Consider the following 20570-nt stretch of genomic DNA (forward strand, 5'->3'; position numbering starts at 1 on the left):
TTTGTCCTTAACCCAGAGAAGGGAAATGGAGGTTTATAATTGTCTCTGCAGGTGCAATGGTGCCCGTCTCCCAAGAAAAACCAAAAGGACAATGCTTTTAAGATTAGGAAGTAGGAATTTGACAGTTTCTGAAGACAAAATGCCTGCCTCTGTCTTGTAGCAGACTGTTGTGGTTCATCCTCTGTCTGTGAACTGGATAAAAGTGCCAGTGAATGCTCCAAAGGTCAGAATTTCAGAACTGCTGCCACAACCGTATTGTCACCAAGTATTAATGATTCTCTCACTCGCTCTCTTTTTTTAAGAGGCCTGGTCATGTCCGAGGGAATGCCAGGTACATTTTTCTTAATGTATGAGCACAAGTTACATATAACAACCTAACAACACAATACTGCCTCTTTAATGCTAATCTATTCCTTGCAATCTACTAGATACATGTAGAGTCATTGGTGTGTATCAAGAGAGCAAAATCAGATTCTGAAAATATCTGAAAGGATGCACTAGAGTGTACATAATAATGTATTTTAATCTGCCAGGCCTTAAAATTAATCATGAATTCCCACAGAGATTTTAATAATTTTGAGATGATGTTTTTTTTTTTTTTTTCCCCTTCATAGAGTAATATTCTTGGACAGAGTTTTCTAAATGCTGCAAGGGTACAAAAATTATGTGGGGGAGGGGGAAGCAGGGGCAATTTCTCACTTGCCATGGCATGGGAGATGTGTTTACCGGGGGGATGTGTTTTCCTTTGCTCCTAACTAAAAAGCAAGGTAGGTGTTTCAAAGAAAGGCTTTATCACTCCATAAAAGCTGGCAAATAGAGGGAAGTTTATTAGGGGCAATAATGTGCATTTGCAAAGCAGTGGGGATGGTCCTGCAGGAAAGAGGTTCACTCTAGCGAGGGGGTGAATGCTTTGGCAATGCTTAAATCCGGCTGTCAGCAGTTTGCAGAGTTTCACAGGAAGAAAATCTTGGAGATCAAACTGCAATGGGCTGTGGAGAGGGTGGCCACGTATTTATTGTCCAAACTAGGACTTTCAGGAGGGAAAATGAAAGTCAATAATCATATTGGGACATGTGCTTACCATAGTCCCAGAGCACAGAGAAAAGTTTTCCCATTTAGCAGTCACCCCTTTCCAAGAGGGTGACCATGTCCCTACCACTTACCTCACCAAGATTCTGTCACTAAAACCTATAGAGGCTCTTCAAATCCTATCCAAAAAAGGTGCTATGTAAAATTATAAATATGTAATATTTTTTCCTGAAAAATAAATAACTAAAAATATTATGCTTTAGACTAATGATTTTTCATGATACCAGAAGTAATCAAGTTCCTAGAGGTATGTTGGTCTTTCTGTGTCTTTTTAACTCCTTTAAAGACTCCCATGTAATAAGTGTCTGACTAGAGGGAGAAGTAAATTGCTTTTGTGATTGACCAAGTGCTTGGTCACCTTTCCTGAAATGCAGTTTTAAAAACACATCTTTGGTCCTTTTCTTCCCATCTACTAAAAAGAAGTTTTAGAAAAGTGTGTATTAACTCCCTTAATCTCCATCTTGAAAAATTCCTTAGGACAGAAGTAGAGCATGGTTTGTCAGAAGTAGGTGAAACACTGTGATTGATATCATTCTTTTGGAAGGACCAACACCTTTTCTTGATGTGTATGTAAGTGGAGCATGCTTAGAGATTTTAAATAATGGAAATTATATATATGAGGAGGAGGTAGAGACATAAGAAGGTCCAGGGAAGAAATGTGTTATTATAAAGGTAGAAAAGAAGATTTTTATATGAATTGCATTACCTTCAAATAGTAGAATCAGGAATCTTTTTTTAATTTATCTTTTAATTTTTTACAGATTGCATTTTGATTCATTGTACACAAATGGGGTACATCATTTCATTTCTATGGCTGTGCATAATGTACATTCATACTGTTTGGGTAATCATACACGTACATAGGGTAATGATGTTGGTTTCATTCCATTTTTCATACCCAGCTCCCTCTCATTTCTTTGTACATAATCTAATGTTCTTCCATTCTTCTCTCACTCCCTACCTCCCCCTTTATATATCATTCTCCACTTATCAGGGAAGAATCAGGAATCTTTCTGGTGCTTGTGACCCTGTAAGAAACTACTTTAAGGCTCCTCGGGTTGGGTGGTGCAATAAGATTTGGAGATATGAACTTGGTTTACCTTCTAAGTCCCTTTCAACTGACCCACCTTCCTCTGCAGGAACTCTTCCTCTGCTTCTCCATAGGAACTCCACACACATTCTGAACTGGCATCTTCTCCCACCTGGAGCCACCCAGAAACAGGTATGGGACAATATGGCTGTTTCTGTGCTTTCTGAGAGGGACATGGGAAAGCAGTAAAGATAAGAGAAGGTAGAGCACCACCTTCCCAGAGACCTAGTAAAAGCAAAGGAACCCTGGAATTGAGATGTCGGGACACACGGTGACTAGGAGGACCTGAAGAACAGGGTCCATGTGGAGACCTGAATAGCCTCTCTTTGCTCAAGCAAATTTTGAGCCAAAGGACTAAAGGAAAGAAAGGAGATTTACCTTTCCATGAGAACTTGCAGGGGATGAAGGATGCCTGAGTTCTTTTAAGACCTCCTGGAATTTTAATGTCACTGTAGGGAGAAAGAGAGTATTAATAGGCAATACTGAGCTTGTCCTAAAAAGACTGAAAGGGAATCTGAAATTTACCTGCCCTAAGTTTCCTTTATCAGGCAAAAGGCAATTTTAAAGTGAATACATGGATACATAAAAAAATTAAAAGTTCCATATTCTTGAGTATTTTCTTATGAAATAACTGACTTATCATATTGTTCATTATTGAATATGCATCTTGTACCTATGAATAAAAATGACCCAGTGTCTCAAAAACAAACAAACAACAAACAAACAGCAAAGCAAAACCAAGAAAATTCTCATAACAAATTCATGAAGGTCAAATTTAATATTTGTCTTAGGGATTCAGGAAGCTTTCCCAAGAGAGCGTTGGCCATGGTTAAATAATGCTAACCTCACTCAGGACAGAAAAATACTAACAGGGCTTCCAGGTTGTTTCCTGAAGATACAGATGCTCCAAAGGAGAGTGTGAGAATGGTTTTGCTGCAGATATCTAAAAATGGAACAAAGAAGAATCTATCTGAAATTTATGTAGTCCTGCTTAGAAACAGAGAAATTATGTTGATTTTTTGGTTTCTTTTTCTCAAAAAATAGTTTCAGCTCTAAGATATGCTTTTAAATCTAATCAGATGTCAATTTTTGTTCTTATTTTAGTAGTCCTAGTTATTAATGTATTCATAATAAATATTTTAGAACCAGAGCTGCAAATTCCACTAACCACATTATTTTAATTTTTGATCAATATTGTGTGTTTGATAAGAGACCTGGGATATAAAGCTAAAAATGCCACATGCTCAGTAGGGAGCCCTTTATTTCTACTGACATATATTGGAGTTATTCTTCTTCCTTCATATGATTTACCTTCAAAAATCTATTGAATGTGCCCTCAGAGAAATAAAGATAGCTGTTTTAATAATCATATTGGAATTCGGGAGGAATGGAGTGGGTAGAACTGAAAGAACTTGCAGGGAATATTGCTCCTGGAATCCATGGTTCCACCAGCCTGCATATAGTGGTGCGGTGGTATAGCTAGTATTTACAGAATAAGGCAAGCAAGCACTTTTTTATAAATTATGTTCTTTCACCCTCCTTCCACATTTTGAAAGTCTTTAACTTATACCAGAAGTGGCATGCTATGTTGCTATGTCAACAGATGGCAGGTCACACTGTTTCTGTCTCTCTTCCACCAAGGGTTACAGGAATGTAACTAGAGCTTTGGACTGGTGCTCAGGGTTGGCCTCAGTGGAACTAATATTCAGTCTAAAAGTTTCAGATAGGTTCTGACCCTTATCTTTCAGTGCTGTCAGAAAGCATTGGTGAACTGAGATAGTCATCTAGCTTGACTCTCATTAGTAGCATCCTTCCCATGTTAAGTTCAGGGAAGCAATGGGAAGATTGTATTCTTGGAGGATAGCATACAATATAGAGTGATGGAAAAACAGAAAACAGGTCATTTCAGCATCTCTCACTCATGATATTCTCCTTGGAATACCCACATCACTCCTGGCAATCTTGGTCCATAAGACACACACCAATCCCAAAGGAGTATGAAAGTGTGAGACTGGATTGCAAGACATCTCTAAAAAATGGGGTAGACAAGAATCCATCTGAAATCTAGTAGTCCTGCTAAAAAACAGAGAAATTATGATATAAATATATGTATTATATGATGATATATGCGTGTGTGTGTGCGTGTGTGCGCGTGTGTGTGTGCGCACGCGTGTGTGTATCTCAAAGCCTATGAAATAGATTCTTGAAATCAGGGGTGTTTCTCTCAAAGTCTATACATTCTTACTATGTGTGAGACTTTCCCAGTGTAGAAATAGCTCATTGATATTTGAAGTCCATAGAATGCTGATAAAGTCTATAGATTAATCTGTTCAATTTCTGATGTAGCATTTCAAAATTTTCTAGTTTATTTTTGAAATCTTCCTGCTCTGGTGAGTGGCGGGGAAGCTTGTTCCACCAAGGTACTGAACACCTCCAGATGTGTGCATTGGATGGCAAGACCCAGGGAGTTAGAAAAGGAATTCTGGCCCTTGAATCTCCTGCTTGCTCCTTCGCTCTCATATATAATGCAATGTCTAGAAGACAATTCCCTTAAATTTATCTCTGTTAGCCTAGGTCACTGCTCGGGAGTAATTAATTTTTTTCCAGGTACTCCTCAGCATTTTTCAACTACTTTCAAAATCCTACCTTGTAATATTTTAATTGAACCATACCAATTGTGTTTCCAACATTGAAATGGATTTTATACAGCTGTTTACACTAATATGTGTTAAAATGCCTAATTACCGCTGCAGTCACAGCCTGGCTCAATAATCTTGCCAGCTCTTAAATATATAGTTGTGTCTTAACCAAACACAAACATCAATGAGCATTCTAAACTCCTGCAATTTGTAAACTGGATTAAGGGCCATAAATGTGATCCTTCAAACAAGGACACAGAATTTGGAATAGTTCATGCTAATCTACTTATCTGTTTGTTTTGTTGTTTCCCAGATTTTAAAAAATGCTGGATGATAAAACGAAGTCAGAGTGGGAGATGAGACCGGTGTTTACTACTGGGACTGAGGGAGAGGTTTGAGAAGGCCTGAAGGAGGTAGTACCACGCAACATGTTTAAATGCGTGACTTTATATTTATAGTTATATTCAATTGTCAGCTGATGATTCTTTAGCCAATTGGGTATACTGATAAAATTTTTAGCAGATATTTGATCACCGACTAAATATTCAGAATAATCATGAAAGCTGATAATTGCAGTAGAGTTCCATGTGAAGCAGACTACTCATCCATGCTCATGATGAGGTAAGTCACTTTGGGAGCGTGGATGAGGGAGGGGCTGTTCACCATCAATGGCACAGGGAAGACTGCACAAAAGATGTTTGCATTGAAGAAATGACAGATTTTCCAAGAGGAGAAGCAGAGAAAATATAGACAGGAAATCCAGAGTCAAAGTTGCCAACAAAATGAAAGAGGGCAGGCAAGTGCTGGAGAACACAGTATCTCTGTATGGCTGAGGAGGAGAGCACTGCTTGGAGAAACTTGAGAGATGCAGACTCAGGGACCTCACAGTAAGCCTAAAGTCTGTGATAGCATGGCTCAGAATAGTAAGAGAGTGTGTCAACTACAAAATACCAAGAAATGGGAGTTAGTAAGAGAGCTGCCATCTGACACTTGGAAATTTTACCAGGGGTCATCTGACCCATCTCTAAAGAAAAATGTGCCCTAAACATCTAATCAGCTCATACTGCAGAAGCCCATGGAAGTGATGGAATCATTAGGTTAATCTCTCTTTTTATTGTTTTATTTATTGACTTAGTCATGTATTTGTTTCCTTGCATTGATCCAATAAATGTCACTTAGCCCCTACAATAGGTTGGTATTTGTGCTAGTCACTGTGGAAAGGACAATGAAACTGTCTTTGGTCTGAAAATAAGAGATATGGGATAAAAGCACTAGGGGATTTGATGAAGAATGAAAATTATTATATTACCCTCAGCCATTTCATTCATAGAAACATGCCATCTTCCTGAATCTAGAAATTCTCTCATTTCACCTTCTATTCACCACTGTTACATTAAGTTTGACTTAAACTGGTCTCTGTGAACATAGAGACCAGATGGGCTCTGTAGATGATAAAGTTTGACCTAAAGTGGCATCCATACACCATGAACTATAACCCAACTTGATGTGTAAAAAAATCATATAAAATCTAACTTAAGGGTGTACTCTATAACCAAACAACAGAGCAGCTGAATCTCTTCCAAATTACGGGTTGAAAGTTGCCTAAACATGACTATAGAAGGCAAATGCCCACTGTAGCCAATCAGGTTGCTTTTGTGCAGTACTTCCTTTCCCGACTATAAACATAACCTGCATATGCCTGGTGGGGTGGGCATTCTGACTATCTTTGTCTAGAGTGCAACCCAGTTCTAGAACATTTTTCTTGCTCAGGTAAACTTCATTAAAGTTATCTTGGATTTTTTTAGACCATATTTGAGGAATGTTTTCTTCTAATAAACTCCCATTTATCTGGACTTTAAATACATGTAAGAGCAAAATAACTAGAATTTTTATAAGGACTTATTTGTTTTATGGGAATGGTAAAGAATTAGGAATAGACAACACTGAAATTTCAAAACTATATCTCAAACTTGTTGTATATTCAATTTAATTTCTATCTTCATCACCTAAATACTGCACAATAAAAACATGTTTAGAATGGAGACCACAGTTGTATCTCTGGTGTTGGTGTGTTTTATTTATTGCTTGGTAAAAATAAGCTGTTGGATGTGTGGTTGTTTCTAGGAATTACCAGTTGAGGTACATTATACTATTATTTCCAATTCTCCTCCATCTACATCCTTTGCCTTGTGCTTTTGCAGTTCCTTCTATCCCAGTGATGCTGCTCTTGGGCATGTGATTTGCTGTGGCTGATGTTAGGTGGATAGAAAAACTAGACAGTGCTTAGCCTCACCCTCAGGAAGCACCACTGCTCCCACTTGTTTACACACCTCTGCCCTGACTGTGAGAGAACTTGTCCCCAGAACATTGTTAGTCCAGCAAGAAGAAGGGATGAGTAGAGCAGAGTAGCCCAGCTGATCCATAATCCTGAACATCACAATCCATCTAAAACTGCTGTTCGTCACTGAGTTTTGGGGTGATCTGTAATCCACCAATGCATGCCAATAGCAGGCAATCTCCCAGTTAAATAATATATCCCATTACCTAGAGTTATTCTAAGCTCTTTTCCATTCCTTTCGTTTCCATTTTTTTTTTTTTTTACTATTTTGCTGCAGCCTTTTATTACCCTCAACCACTCTGCTTGTTTTTTTTTTTTGTTTGTTTTTGTTTTTTTTTTTTTATCCATAACCAGTTCAATTCAACAAAAATACATTATATGTTTAACTATAAGCCAAATTTCTGGAATGTCTTTACTCAAAAAAAAAAAAAAAAAAAAAAAAATCAGAGAGGCTAAGGAGATACCATGACACAGATAATTTTAACACACTGTAAGGAACAATCCACTCTGCTGAAGAAAGGGGTGTGGTGAGGCTCATTTTTAACTTTATTTTTAACTGACATAAAAAAAATTAAAATTTGTTTTGGGTTTTTTTTTTTTTTTTTAATTTGTTTGCTTTTTTTGTTTTAGTTTTTGTCCCTGGGATTGAACCGGTACAATCTCAACCACTGAGCCACACCACCAGCCCTTTTCCTTTAATATATTGAGACAGGGTCTTACTAAGTTGCTTAGGGCCTTGCTATGTTGCTGAGGTTGAACTTGGGATCCTTCTGCCTCAGCCTCCCAAGTCTCTAGGATTATAGGCATGCACCACTGTGCCCAACTCTAAAACATTAAAATTTAACATATTAATAGTGCACCATGTGCTGTTTCAATACATATATACATTTTGATACATGTATATGTATAATATTCAAATCAGGTTAAATACGTGCGTCACTCCAAGCAGTCATTTGCTTCTCCTTTTTTTATCTTTTAATGTTTAAAGACTGCATTTTGATTCATTGTACACAAATGGGGTACATCATTTCATTTCTGTGGTTGTACATGATATAGATTCATACCATTCATGTAATCATACATGTACATAGGGTAATGATGTCTGTCTCATTCCACCATTTTTCATACCCACCTCACTCTCATTTCCTTCTATATAATCTAAAGTTCCCCGTTCTCTCACCCCCCCCCCACCCCCATTATGTATCATTCTCCACTTATCAGGGAAAACATTCAGCTTTGGTTTTTTGGGATTGGCTTATTTCACTTAGCATGATATTCTCCAATTCCATCCATTTATTTGCAAATGTCATGATATTATTCCTTTTTATGACTGAATAATATTCCATTGTGTATATATACCACAGTTTCTTTATCCATTCATCTGTTGAAGGGCATCTAGGTTGGTTCCACAATCTAGCTATTGTGAACTGAGCTGCTATAAACATTGATATGGCTGCATCACTGCAGTACGCTGATTTTAAGTCCTTTGGGTATAAACTGAGGAGTGGGATAACTGGGTCAAAGGTGGGTCCATTCCAAGTTTTCTGAGGATTCTCTATACTGCTTTCCAGAGTGGCTGCACCAATTTGCAACTCCACCAGCAATGTAAAAGTGTGCCTTTTTTCCCACATCCATGCCAACATTTATTATTGTGTTCTTGATAATAGCCATTCTAATTAGAGTAAGAGGAAATCTTAGAGTTGTTTTAATTTGCATTTCTCTATTTACTAGAGATGCTGAACACTTTTTCATATATTTATTAATTGCCTGTATTCTTCTGTAAAATGTCTGTCTAGTTCCTTGGCTCACTTATTGATTGGATTCTTTGTATTTTTGGTGTAAAGTTTTGTAAATTCTTTATAAATTTTGGAGATAAGTGCTCTATCTGAAGTGTGTGTGCAAAAGATTTTCTCCCACTCCGTAGACTCTTTCTTTACATTCTTGATTATATCCTTTGCTGAGAAAAAAACCTTTTAGTTTGAGTCCATCCCATTTATTGATTCTTGCTTTGATTTCTTGTGCTTTGGGAGTCTTGTTGAGGAAGTCTGATCCTAAGCCAACATGAAAGGAGATGAAGATTTGAGTCTACTTTGTCTACTATTAGATGCAGGGTCTCTGGTCTAATTCCTATGTCCTTGATTCATTTTGAGTTGAGTTTTGTGTAGGGTGAGAGATAGAGGTTTAATTTCATTTTACTGCATATGGATTTCCAGTTTTGCCAGACCATTTGTTGAACAGGCTATCTTTTCTCCATTGTATGCTTTTGGCTCCTTTTTCTAGTATGAGGTGACTGTATTTATATGGTTTTGTCTCTGTGTCTTCTATTCTGTACCATTGGTCTGCCTGTCTATTTTGGTGCTAATACCATGCTGTTTTTGTTACTATTGCTCTGTAGTATAATTTAATGTCTGGTATTGTGATACCTCCTGTTTCACTTTTTCTACTCAGGATTGTTTTGTCTATTCGAGGTCTCTTGTTCTTCCAGATGAAGTTCATGATTGCTTTCTCTATTTCTATGAGGAATAATGCTATTGGGATTTTAATTGAAATTGCATTGAATCTGTATAGCACCTTTGGTAGAATGGCCATTTTGACAATGTAATTCTGCCTATCCAAGAACATGGGAGATCTTTCCATCTTCAAAGGTTTTCTTCAATTTCTTTTTTTAATGTTCTATAGTTTTGTTGTACAGGTCTTTCACCTCTTTTGTTAGATTAATTTCCAAGTTTTTTTTTTTTTTTTTTGAGGCTATTGTGAATGGAGTGGTTTTCCTAATTTCTCTTTCAGAGGATTCATCACTTATGAATATAAATGCATTAGATTTACACGTATTAATTTTATATCCTGCTACTTTGCTGAATTCATTTAGTTCTAGAAGTTTTCTAGTGTAGTTTTTTGGATCTTATAAATATAGAATCATATCATCAGCAAATGGTGATAGTTTTAGTTCCTCTTTTTCTATTTGTATTCCTTTAATTTCTTTGGTCTGTCTAATTGCTCTGGCTAGAGTGTCAAGGATGAAGTTGAATAGAAGTGGTGAAAGAGGGCATCCCTGTCTTGTCCCAGTTTTTAGAGGAAATGCTTTCAGTTTTTCTCCATTAGGAATGGAGTTTTTCAACATTAGGAATTAAAGTTTTTCAACATTAGGAATGTTGGCCGTGGGTTTAGCATAGATAGCCTTTACAATGTTGAAGTATGTTCCTACTATTCCTATTTTTTCTAGTGTTTTAAGCATGAAGGGGTGCTGTATTTTATCAAATGCTTTCTTAGCATCTATTGAAATAATCATGTGATTCTTAACTTTAAGTCTATTGATATGATGAATTACATTTATTGATTTCTGGATGTTGAACCAACCTTGCATCCCTGGGACAAACTCCACTTGATCATGGTGCACTATCTTTTTAATATATTTATGTATGCGATTTGCTGGTATTTTGTTAAGGATTTTTGCATCTATGTTCATCAGGGATATTGGTCTAAAGTTTTCTTTCCTCGATGTGTCTTTGTCTGGTTTTGGTATCAGAGTGATACTAGCCTCATAGAATGAATTTGCAAGGGTTCCCTCCTTTTCTATTTCCTGGAATACTTTGAGGAGTGTTGGTATCAGTTCTTCTTTAAAGGTCTTTTAAAATTCAGCTTAGAATTCATCTGGTCCTGGGCTTTTCTTGGTTGGTAGGCTTTTGATGGCTTCTTCTATTTTGGTGCTTGAAATTGATCTATTTAGATTGTGTATGTCTTCCTGATTCAGTTTGGAAGGATCATATGTCTTTAAAAATTTGTCAATGTCTTCAATATTTTCTATTTTTTGGAACATAGATGTTCAAAGTAGCTTCTAATTATGTTATGTATTTCAATGGTGTCTGTCTTGATCTTTCCTTTTTCATCACGAATTCTAGTAATTTGAGTTTTCTCTCTCCTTCTCTTCATTAGTATGGCTAGGGTTTTATCAATTTTGTTTACTTTTTCAAAAAACCAACATTTTGTTTTGTCAATTTTTTGAATTGTTTCTCTTATTTCAATTTCATTGATTTCAGCTCTAATTTTAATTATTTCCTGTCTTCTACTATTTTTGGTGTTGATCTGTTCTTCTTTTTCTAGGGTTTTGAGATGTATGTTAGGTCATTTAGTTGTTGACTTTTTTTTTTTTTTTTTAATGTATGAGCTCAATGTAATGAACTTTCCTCTTAGTACTGCTTTCAGAGTGTCCCAGAATTTTGATATGTTGTGTCATTGTTCTCATTTACCTCTAAGAATTTTTTTATTTCTTCCCTGATGTCTTCTGTTATCATTGCATCATTCAATAGCATATTATTTAGTCTCCAGGTGTAGGAGTAGTTTTTGTTTGTTATTTTATTATTCATTTCTAATTACATTCCATTATGGTCTGATAGGATACAGAGTAGGATCTCTTTTTTTTTTTTTGTATTCACTAATGGCTTCTTTGTGGCATAGCATATGGTCTATTTTGGAGAGGGATCTGTGAGCTGCTGAGAAGAAAGTATATTCACTTGATGATGGATGAAATACTCTGTAAATATCCATTAAGTCTATATCATTGATTGTATTATTTAGTTCTATATTTTCTTTGTTCAGTTTTTGTTTGGAGGATCTATTCGGTGGTGAGAGTGGTGTGTTAAAGTCCCCCACTATTAATGTGATTTTGGTCCCTTTGATTCTTAAAATTGAGAAGGGTTTGTTTGATATACATAGATGCTCCATTGTTTGGGGCATAAGTATTTAAAATTGTTATATCTTGCTGTTTTATGCTTCCCTTAAGCAGTATGAAATGTCCTCCTTTATCCCTTCTGACTAACTTAGGTTTGAAGTCCACTTTATCTGATATGAGGATGGAGACCCCTGCTTTTTTACTAGGTCTATGTGCATGGTATGTTTTTTCCCATCCTTTCACCTTTAGTCTGTGGATATCTTTTTCTATGAGATGAGTCTCTTGAAGGCAGCATATTGTTGGGTCTTTCTTTTTAATCCAATCTGCCAGTCTATGTCTTTTGATTATTGAGTTTAGACCATTAATATTAGGGTTATTATTGTGATATGATTTGTATTCCTGGTCATTTTGGCTTATTTTTGGTTTTCAACTTGACTTGGTTTCTCCTTTGATTGGATTTTCCTTTAGGATAGTTCCTCCCTTTGCTGACTTGTATTGTTGCTTTTCACTTCCTCCTCATGAAATATTTTGCTGAGAATGTTCTGTAGGGCAGTCTTTCTATTTGTAAATTCTGTTAACTTTTGTTAATCGTGGAAATATTTTATTTTATCTTCAAATCTGAAGGTTAGTTTTACTGGGTATATGATTCTTGGTTGCTATCCATGTTTTTCAGAGCTTGAAATTTATTGTTCTAGGCCCTTCTTGCTTTTAGAGTCTGGGCCGAGAAATCTGCTGATATCGCATGGGTTTCCCCTTATATGTAATCTGATGCTTTTCTCTTGAAGCCTTTAAATTCCTATCTTTATTTTGTATGTGAGGTATTTTCATTATAATGTGTCTTGGTGTGAATCTGTTGTAGTTTTGTGCACCTGGTGTTGTGTAAGCCTCTTGTATTTGATTTTCCATTTCATTTTTCAGGTTTGGGAAATTTTCTGATATTATTTTGTTGAACAGGTTGTTTGTATCTCTGTGCCTTCCTCAATCCCAATAATTCTTAAATTTGGTCTTTTCATGATATCCCATAATTCTTGGAGGTTCCATTCATGACTTCTTAACATCTTCTCAGTTTGTTCAACTTTATTTTCAAGATTAAATATTTTGTCTTCATTGTCTGAGATTCTCTCTTCCATGAGTTCTATTCTGTTGGTGATGCTTTCTATTGAGTTTTTAATTTGGTTTATCATTTCTTTCATTTCAAGTATTTGTGTTTGGCTTTTTCTGAATCTCTATCTCTTTATTGCAGTGGTTTTTTTTGCTTCCTGCATTTGCTCTTTTAATTGTTTACTGGAATGGTCATGCATTGCCTGCATTTGATCTCTTATCTCATCTTTTGCTTCATGGCTCTTTTTAATTATGCAGATTCTAAACTCTTTTTTTGTCATTTCTACTGCCATGCTGTCATTGGATTCTACCACAATACCATCTTGGTTTGTTAGGGACACCTTCTTCCCCTGTTTTTTCATATTGTTTCTATATATTCCCCTCTAGCAGTGAAGATCAGAGATACTGGAGTTTCCCTCCCCCCCTGCAGGCTTATTATGACCGTGAAGTTTTCCACTACCTCTCCTTCAAAGGGGAGATCAATACCAGTAGCACCCAATATGGAGAAAATGCAGCCCTGAACCATATAGCCCCAATAAAGACTTTAACACTATTGTAATGAACAGGATGAGTTCAATTACTATTTACAGTATTTCTAGTTGTGAACAAGAGGATGGGGAAGGGTGAAGGATGTAAGTGAGTAAATAGAGGTACCTGTCAAAGGGCCTCCAGTCTCCTGTAGGTGTCTCAGGAAGGGAGCCGCCCTTCCAATGATGATGGCCACGCCCTCAGGAATAATTCAAAATGCCTACACCAACCTCCAAAGAAGCTGGGAGTCCCAGCAAGGTGTGCTGAGTCAGCACAGAGGCAGATGTGGTGTCCCTCAGCAATAGGGGGGCAGGTGGGCAGGCTCAGTTACGGGCTTCTGTCATTGGTGTGGGGTGGGTGGGCTAAGAGCCAGCGTCTGACCTCCCATTTTCATTTTTAAACACAACTTGAGATGAAAAATTTTTATATTTAGTTGAAATAGTAGCAGAATGTGTAATTACTACTGATTTTCCATAAAAGAAAGTTTCTTTTTCACATTTGGGTGTGTCGCTTAGTGGAACTAACCATGAATAAGGAGACACTAGTTTGGTTCCCTTGGTATCAATACATTTTATACTTTGAAAGGCACTTAAGTTTTCTGGGTCTCAGTTTCATTTTTTGCTAAACATACCTGCTCCGACCTCTCTGAGATAATGTTCATGTAAAAATTAAATAATGTGTGGGAAAGTGTTTATAGAGAGCTTAATAAACTATACATGCAGTAGATTACTCCCTATTATTTACTAAAGTCGACATACTAAATACTGTGCCAACTTTATCATAATAACTTGCTATCTACATGATAATAATCAGGATATCCAACTTCTGAAAATTATCTAAAGATGAATCATGTATTGTTGCAGTTCTCATTTTTTGTCATTATCACCAAATTAGAAATACCACTTTGATCTAGTAATGCTTTATGTAAGTCCTATAATTAATTTTTTGCCTTAAATAATATTTTAAATGTTATTTATAGTAAAGATGACATAGAATAAAAAAGAATCATGGATTTTGGAGACAGAGATTTGATTTTGAACTCTGGGGTAACAAATATTTAGCTGTGTTGCCTGGGAAAATTAAATAACTGTCTTGAAACGTATCTCCAAAATAATGGTAATGGGGAATAACTTGTAGTGTTACTGTGAGTATTAGAGATGACATTTGTAAAATTATCACATGGTAGGTAGCCAATAAATGCCAGATATTATTATATTTACCATTTGGAAATTTTCCTAGTTGTTTTAGTCAGCTTGTTCACTGCTGTGACTGAAAGAACTGACAAGAACAATTAGAGAAGGACAAGTTTATTTGGGGGCTGGCAGTTTCAGAGGTCACAGTCCATAGAAGGCCACTGCCATTCCTAGGGGCTCACGGTGAGGTGTAACATCATGGCAGAAGAGTAAGGTAGAGGTAAACATCTGGGAACATGGCCCCATGAAGCCGAGAAAGACTAAACTCAGCTCACAAAATACATACCCCAAAGGCACACTCCCAAAACCCACCTCCTTCAGCCACACCCTATCTGCCTACAGTCACCACCAGTGAATTTCTAACAGGGGATTAATGCACTGATTGAGTTAAGGCTCTCATAACCCAATCATTTCACTTCTAAATCTTTTTGCATTGTTTCACTCATGAGCTTTGGGGGGACATTTCACATCTAAACCTCTACCGTACATACTTCGGCATCTAAACAGAGTTCACATGATTTCCTGACTTTGTTCTCTCATCATTGATTTTTAAGTTGCGACACAATCTAGAAATTCACTCACTGTATTCATATGTATATGAAAGCCTGTTTGACCTGTTAAAATCTTATCTTCTGATTTTTAATTGTCTTTTCTCTTATGACTATACTGTTATATATTGTTTCTTTCTGTTTATCTTTTTTTTTTTTTTTTTTTTTAACATTGCACCTGGATATTTCTGTTCAGTTCAGTTCAGGGCAAAAATACCATCCAAAAGAGAATAAAAACCACAGACTCATTTAAACTATAGGTAATGAGTGGATTATGGGTAAGTTATATATAAGCTTTCTTATATAGACTTTGTGATTTGGAGTTCAGCTACGCAGAAACGTTTAAAATTCTTGTTTCTTAGTCTTGATTCTGCTTCAAAAGGTTGAGGTTAAAGAATAAAGTACTTTTTGTAGAAAATTTAGATTTTAAAATAATGGAGAAATTCTTAGAAATGTAATGATGATATAAAACAGGCTTAATATAAGAAGCTGCTATTATTTCTTTGAAGTTACATTAATTCAGTAATTTATATTAATATTTTAAATATGATTTATTAAAATTAACAATGCTTTACCTACAGGAGATCCTGCAGATGAAATGCATGATAACTTTGCTGAGTTCATAGCTTTTCCACAATGTCAAATCTCTTTAGAAGGCAAATGGCATATATTTCTGAGTTCAGTTTCAATTTTGGTCCTTAAAAAGGCAAGTCATGACATCCAGTCCTGTGATTGGCAATCTCTAAGAACCCAGCAGATGGAGCATGGGCAGCCTCAATTCACATTGGGTCTCTTCCTTTTAAGCTGCAAATGCTACAACATGATAGGAGCTTTGTTTAAGTTAGCTTTCTATCTCTGTAACAAAAATAACTGATAAGAACAATTTCAAGGAGCAAAAGATTTTTTGGGTTCACAATTTCAGAGGTCTCAGTCCATGTGGCTGATTCCATTGCTCTGGGCCCAAGATTAGGCAGCACTTCATGGGGAAAGACCCCAGCTGAGGAAAGCTACTCAACTTGCAGAGGAGTCAGGAAGCTGAGAGAGGGAGAATGTGCCACAGGGAAGATTCGCCCTTCCAGCGCACCCTATCCAGAGACCCACTTCTTCCTGCATATCCCACCGGCATATAGTTACTACCCAGGCAGTCCATTCAAACTAGAATGGATAGATTAGATTGTAGTTCTCAAGATCCAATTACAACCATAGAAATGAAATGATGTACCCCATTTGTGTGCAATGAATCAAAATGCAGTCTGTAAAAAATTAAAAGTTAAATTTAAAAAAATGGTGAAAAAAAAAGATTCAATTTTATGCCTCTGAATATTCCTGCATGAACATCTCATATGGGGGGACATCTCATATCCATTATAGGCGTCTATTTTAAAGCAGTGTGGGATTAAACAAAATACCTCAACACAATTATCCTAAATCAGAGTCTGAGTCAAGAGGACTTCGATGCAGGAAGTTTATTAGGAAGGATCTCTGAAAGCAGTCTTGATAGATCAGGAAAAAGGAAACAGAGAAGTAGGATAGAAAATATGTACATACTAGTGATTAGTTTTTGCTTTGGGCAACTAGGTCTGAATTCTATGCAGATCTGGGGGGCAGTTTCTAAGGAACTGTGTAGAGAATATACCTCACAACTCTCTCCAAAACATGGAGTGGTGGGGCATCCATCTACTAATGCCCTTGTCTCACTTCCTGACAATGACTGCATTGTGTGACTTCAGAGAAAGTCTCGAGTAGGGAAATGAAGAGAAGTTGTCCTTTGGGCTTGTGGAAGGACGTGGTAGAGTAACTACATGGAAATGTCTAACACATTGCTCTAAGTCAGAGGTGGACCAAGAGGGTGTGATACAGGGCACAGAAAAATTTCTGCTTTGGAGATGATGTTTATACAAATTGCTTTGTGGTCCATCAGGTTTTCACAAATACCATTATTTATTTATTTACTGTTTATTACTGGGAATTGAAACTAGAGGTCCTTAACCACTTAGCCACATCCCCAGCCCTTCTATTTATTTTAATTTAATTTATTAATTTATTTAAAGACAGGGTCTCATTAAGTTACCTAGGGCCTAAGTTGTTGAGGCTGGTTTTGAACTTGTGATCCTACAGAGTTGCTGGGATTAGAGATATGTGCCACCAGTCCTGCCTCATTAGTTACTAATAATGAGAAACATTTAAATATTTTAGCTCATAATAAATATAATAAAAGTTTATAAAATAGCATGGTTCATCCTAATTAATGACATCTGTGATAGCTTTGTGTAGGGTTATGCCAATCATGTGCTGTAAAAGACCTGTGATTTGTTGGGTATTCATACATCCATTGACACTTTCCTGCTCTGCTTTGTATCTCTTCCAGAACTGCTACCTAGCTACCAGAGCGTCTTACACACGCGCGCGCGCACACACACACACACACACACACACACACATTCACAAACTATCCACCCTTTTGTTGCTCCCAGATTGGATAAAGATCTATTGGACACTTGAAAAATCCAGATGGGGCAGAGAAAGGGGATGGAGAATATTGGTTTTTTTTTTTTTCTTTTCCTGGAGATTGGGAAGTAGAAAGTTGTGATTGAGAAGTTGTGAAACACTCTTTGTGGAACTGCCTTCAGGAGAATAGTTAGCACCCTGTACAATTGCTATGACTCTGCTATTAGCCCACAGACATGTCCAGGCCATCATCAAGCTGTGTTTTCATAGTTCAAAGTGGAGTTTCCATAGTTCATAGTTCATAGTTGAGTACTATCAGATTTAAACCTGTATGATTATATAATCATCAAGGAATGCTCAGTAACTGCTCAAAGAACTCTGCACTGGTTCTCTCATTCCAAAGAAAATAAAATAAGAATACTATCAGGCAAGGCCCATAAAAAGGGTGGCTGCTGTTATGGAATAAATCTAAAATATACACCTCTTTGGAGAAAGATATCACAAGAAGTCAATATCACCATGACTCCCACTTTATATTCCATCAAAAAACTCTGAAGTCCATCAACTTAGTTACCCTTTAACCTTCTCTGGGCATTGACTCAGAACTTCCAGAAGATCAGATTGAGAGTGGAATGTTTAGCTCCAGATTGTCATTCTCCAAATTCAAACTCCTGAAATTTACTATCAAAAAAGGACAAAACTCCTGTTGTTGCTAATCTAAATAAGTGTTGTTAGACTTGGCCTGCTCTTTTAATAAACAACTCCACAAGGTAAATGACTGGATCTGATGAAAGGTTGTTTCTCACCCATGCCAACCCATGGGATCTGGAGGGTTGCTTCTCTATGCAGTCATCCAAGGACCCAGGTTTTCTTCACCATGGATCTACTTTCATTCCCTAGATCCCTCCTACTTCAACTAGTGGACAAGAAAAAGAAATAAAGGTCGCTCTGAGGTAGCTCATGTCACATTATCTATTTGGCAAAAACTTATTTGTATAGTGATACCTAACTTGGAGAGAGACAGGAAATTACAGCTTCATTGAATGCCCAGAGAGCAGAGGGGAACTTAGGGATGAAATCTTGCTAACTGCCAAATAAGGAATAGAAATGTGGGGCCAAATCAAATGAATAACAATTAAAGTCTTCATTTTCTTGTGGATTTGGTATATATTTAATATTCATATCTTCAAAAAAGATATAAATATCTTGAGTTTTATCTATTACGTAAGATGTTCTAATCTGGACATGTAGACAATTTCTTCTCCAGGTCGGACATCTCATATATCTGGTATTGTCCTGTTGCTCCTGGTTCTGCATTGGAATTGTGACGGAGTAGAAGATGAAGACACCTATTTTTGCTCACCTGTGGCTCATGGTTGGCTGTTTGGTAATCAGCCAACAGCTGGTACAATCACCATGGAGGCACTTAGATTTTCTAGTAAGCATCCTGTAGTTTATTGATGAATATCTGAGCCAGAATATGGAGGGAAGTGAGAAAGAGTGCTCATGTATAAGAATCATCTAGGAGTATTTTAAATTATTTATGTTGGTCTTAGGGTAACTCAGCATCTGGTATGAGCTTCTGAAGAAAGGTAAATAAGAAGCAGATTTTACAGAAGTCACCTTGTGCCTGTCCATTCCTTCAAACCATTGAAAAACCAATACTTGTGACTCAGTTGTCCTCTCTGTGGTTGCTCCCTTCCTCCTACTTGTGTATTATACTACCTACTCTTTTAAGAGAGCAATTTTCCTACTTGGTAATCAATGAAGTTAAGTGTCTTCTAGGGCTGCCAGAACAATGGTTTGTGTGGCTTAAACAACCAGCATATGTATTTCTCACAGTTCTGGAGGCCAGAAGTTTGAGATCAAAGTGTTGACAGGGTTGGCTTCTGGTGAGGAGGGCTCCCTTCCTGACTTGCAGATTGTGGCCTTCTCATGTGCCCTCTCTGGGGGCCTCTTCTCTTGTAGGTGCACATCTCTGGTGTCTCTTACTCTCCTAATAAGGACGGTCATATTAGATGAGAGCCCTACCCTTAGAACCTCATTTAACATGAACTACTTCTCTGAAGGTCCTATCTTCAAACATAGTCACACTGAGTCCTTGACAAAGAGACTGTGGAAAGGTCTCAGGTGACACAAACTACTATCTTGTTTCCCAAGACTTCACAGTTTAACATTTTCTTGAATCATATGAATCACAAAAAAAAAAAAAAAAAAAAAAAAGTCACCAGCAGCAGTATTGGTAAATTGAAATTCATAACACACAATTTAGATGAATTTAGTTTTAAAATGTTGAGCTGTGCTTAATCCTCCTCAAAATAACAGCAATTTGAACTGGATAATTTGTTGAAGTAGGCAAGTTTCCCCCTGTATCATTTTTAAATTCCATTCTTAATCACCTCCTTCCTTCTTTTCAGTATTTCCCTCACAAATGTGTTGTGTTCTTCACATCGAGGTGGACGGAGCACATTATTATTAGTCTCATCCAACCCTGTGAATCCTCCTTTCTTTTAGGTTCCTGCTCTGGAAGGATGGTCACCACTAATGTGATCAAGAATTCAGATAAACACGTAGGTAGGAGATTAGTATTTTAGGCTACAGGCCCTCTTCTATTTGCATGACTGAGGTGTCTTCAAAGCTTTGATCCTGATGGGGTGGATGCTTTAGGAACCAGTGAACTGGTAGGGACTTCATTGTTCCCTGGTACTACCGTACCTGCAGATGGTGAATCAGAAAGGCACTCAGAACACACTCTGGAGTCAGTCCCCAGTCCTCAAATGTAGAAACTCACTCTTGCATTTTCCCTTCATAGACCTGACCCATGCATGTATGTTTTTAGAAACAGACCATCCATCTCAAATGAGCACATCTCATTATGATCTACAGCACACAGGTTTTCACAAGTGCATTTTAAAAATCTCCTCTCT

This window comes from Sciurus vulgaris (assembly GCF_902686455.1).
Source record: "Sciurus vulgaris genome assembly, chromosome: 13".
NCBI lineage: Eukaryota > Metazoa > Chordata > Mammalia > Rodentia > Sciuridae > Sciurus > Sciurus vulgaris.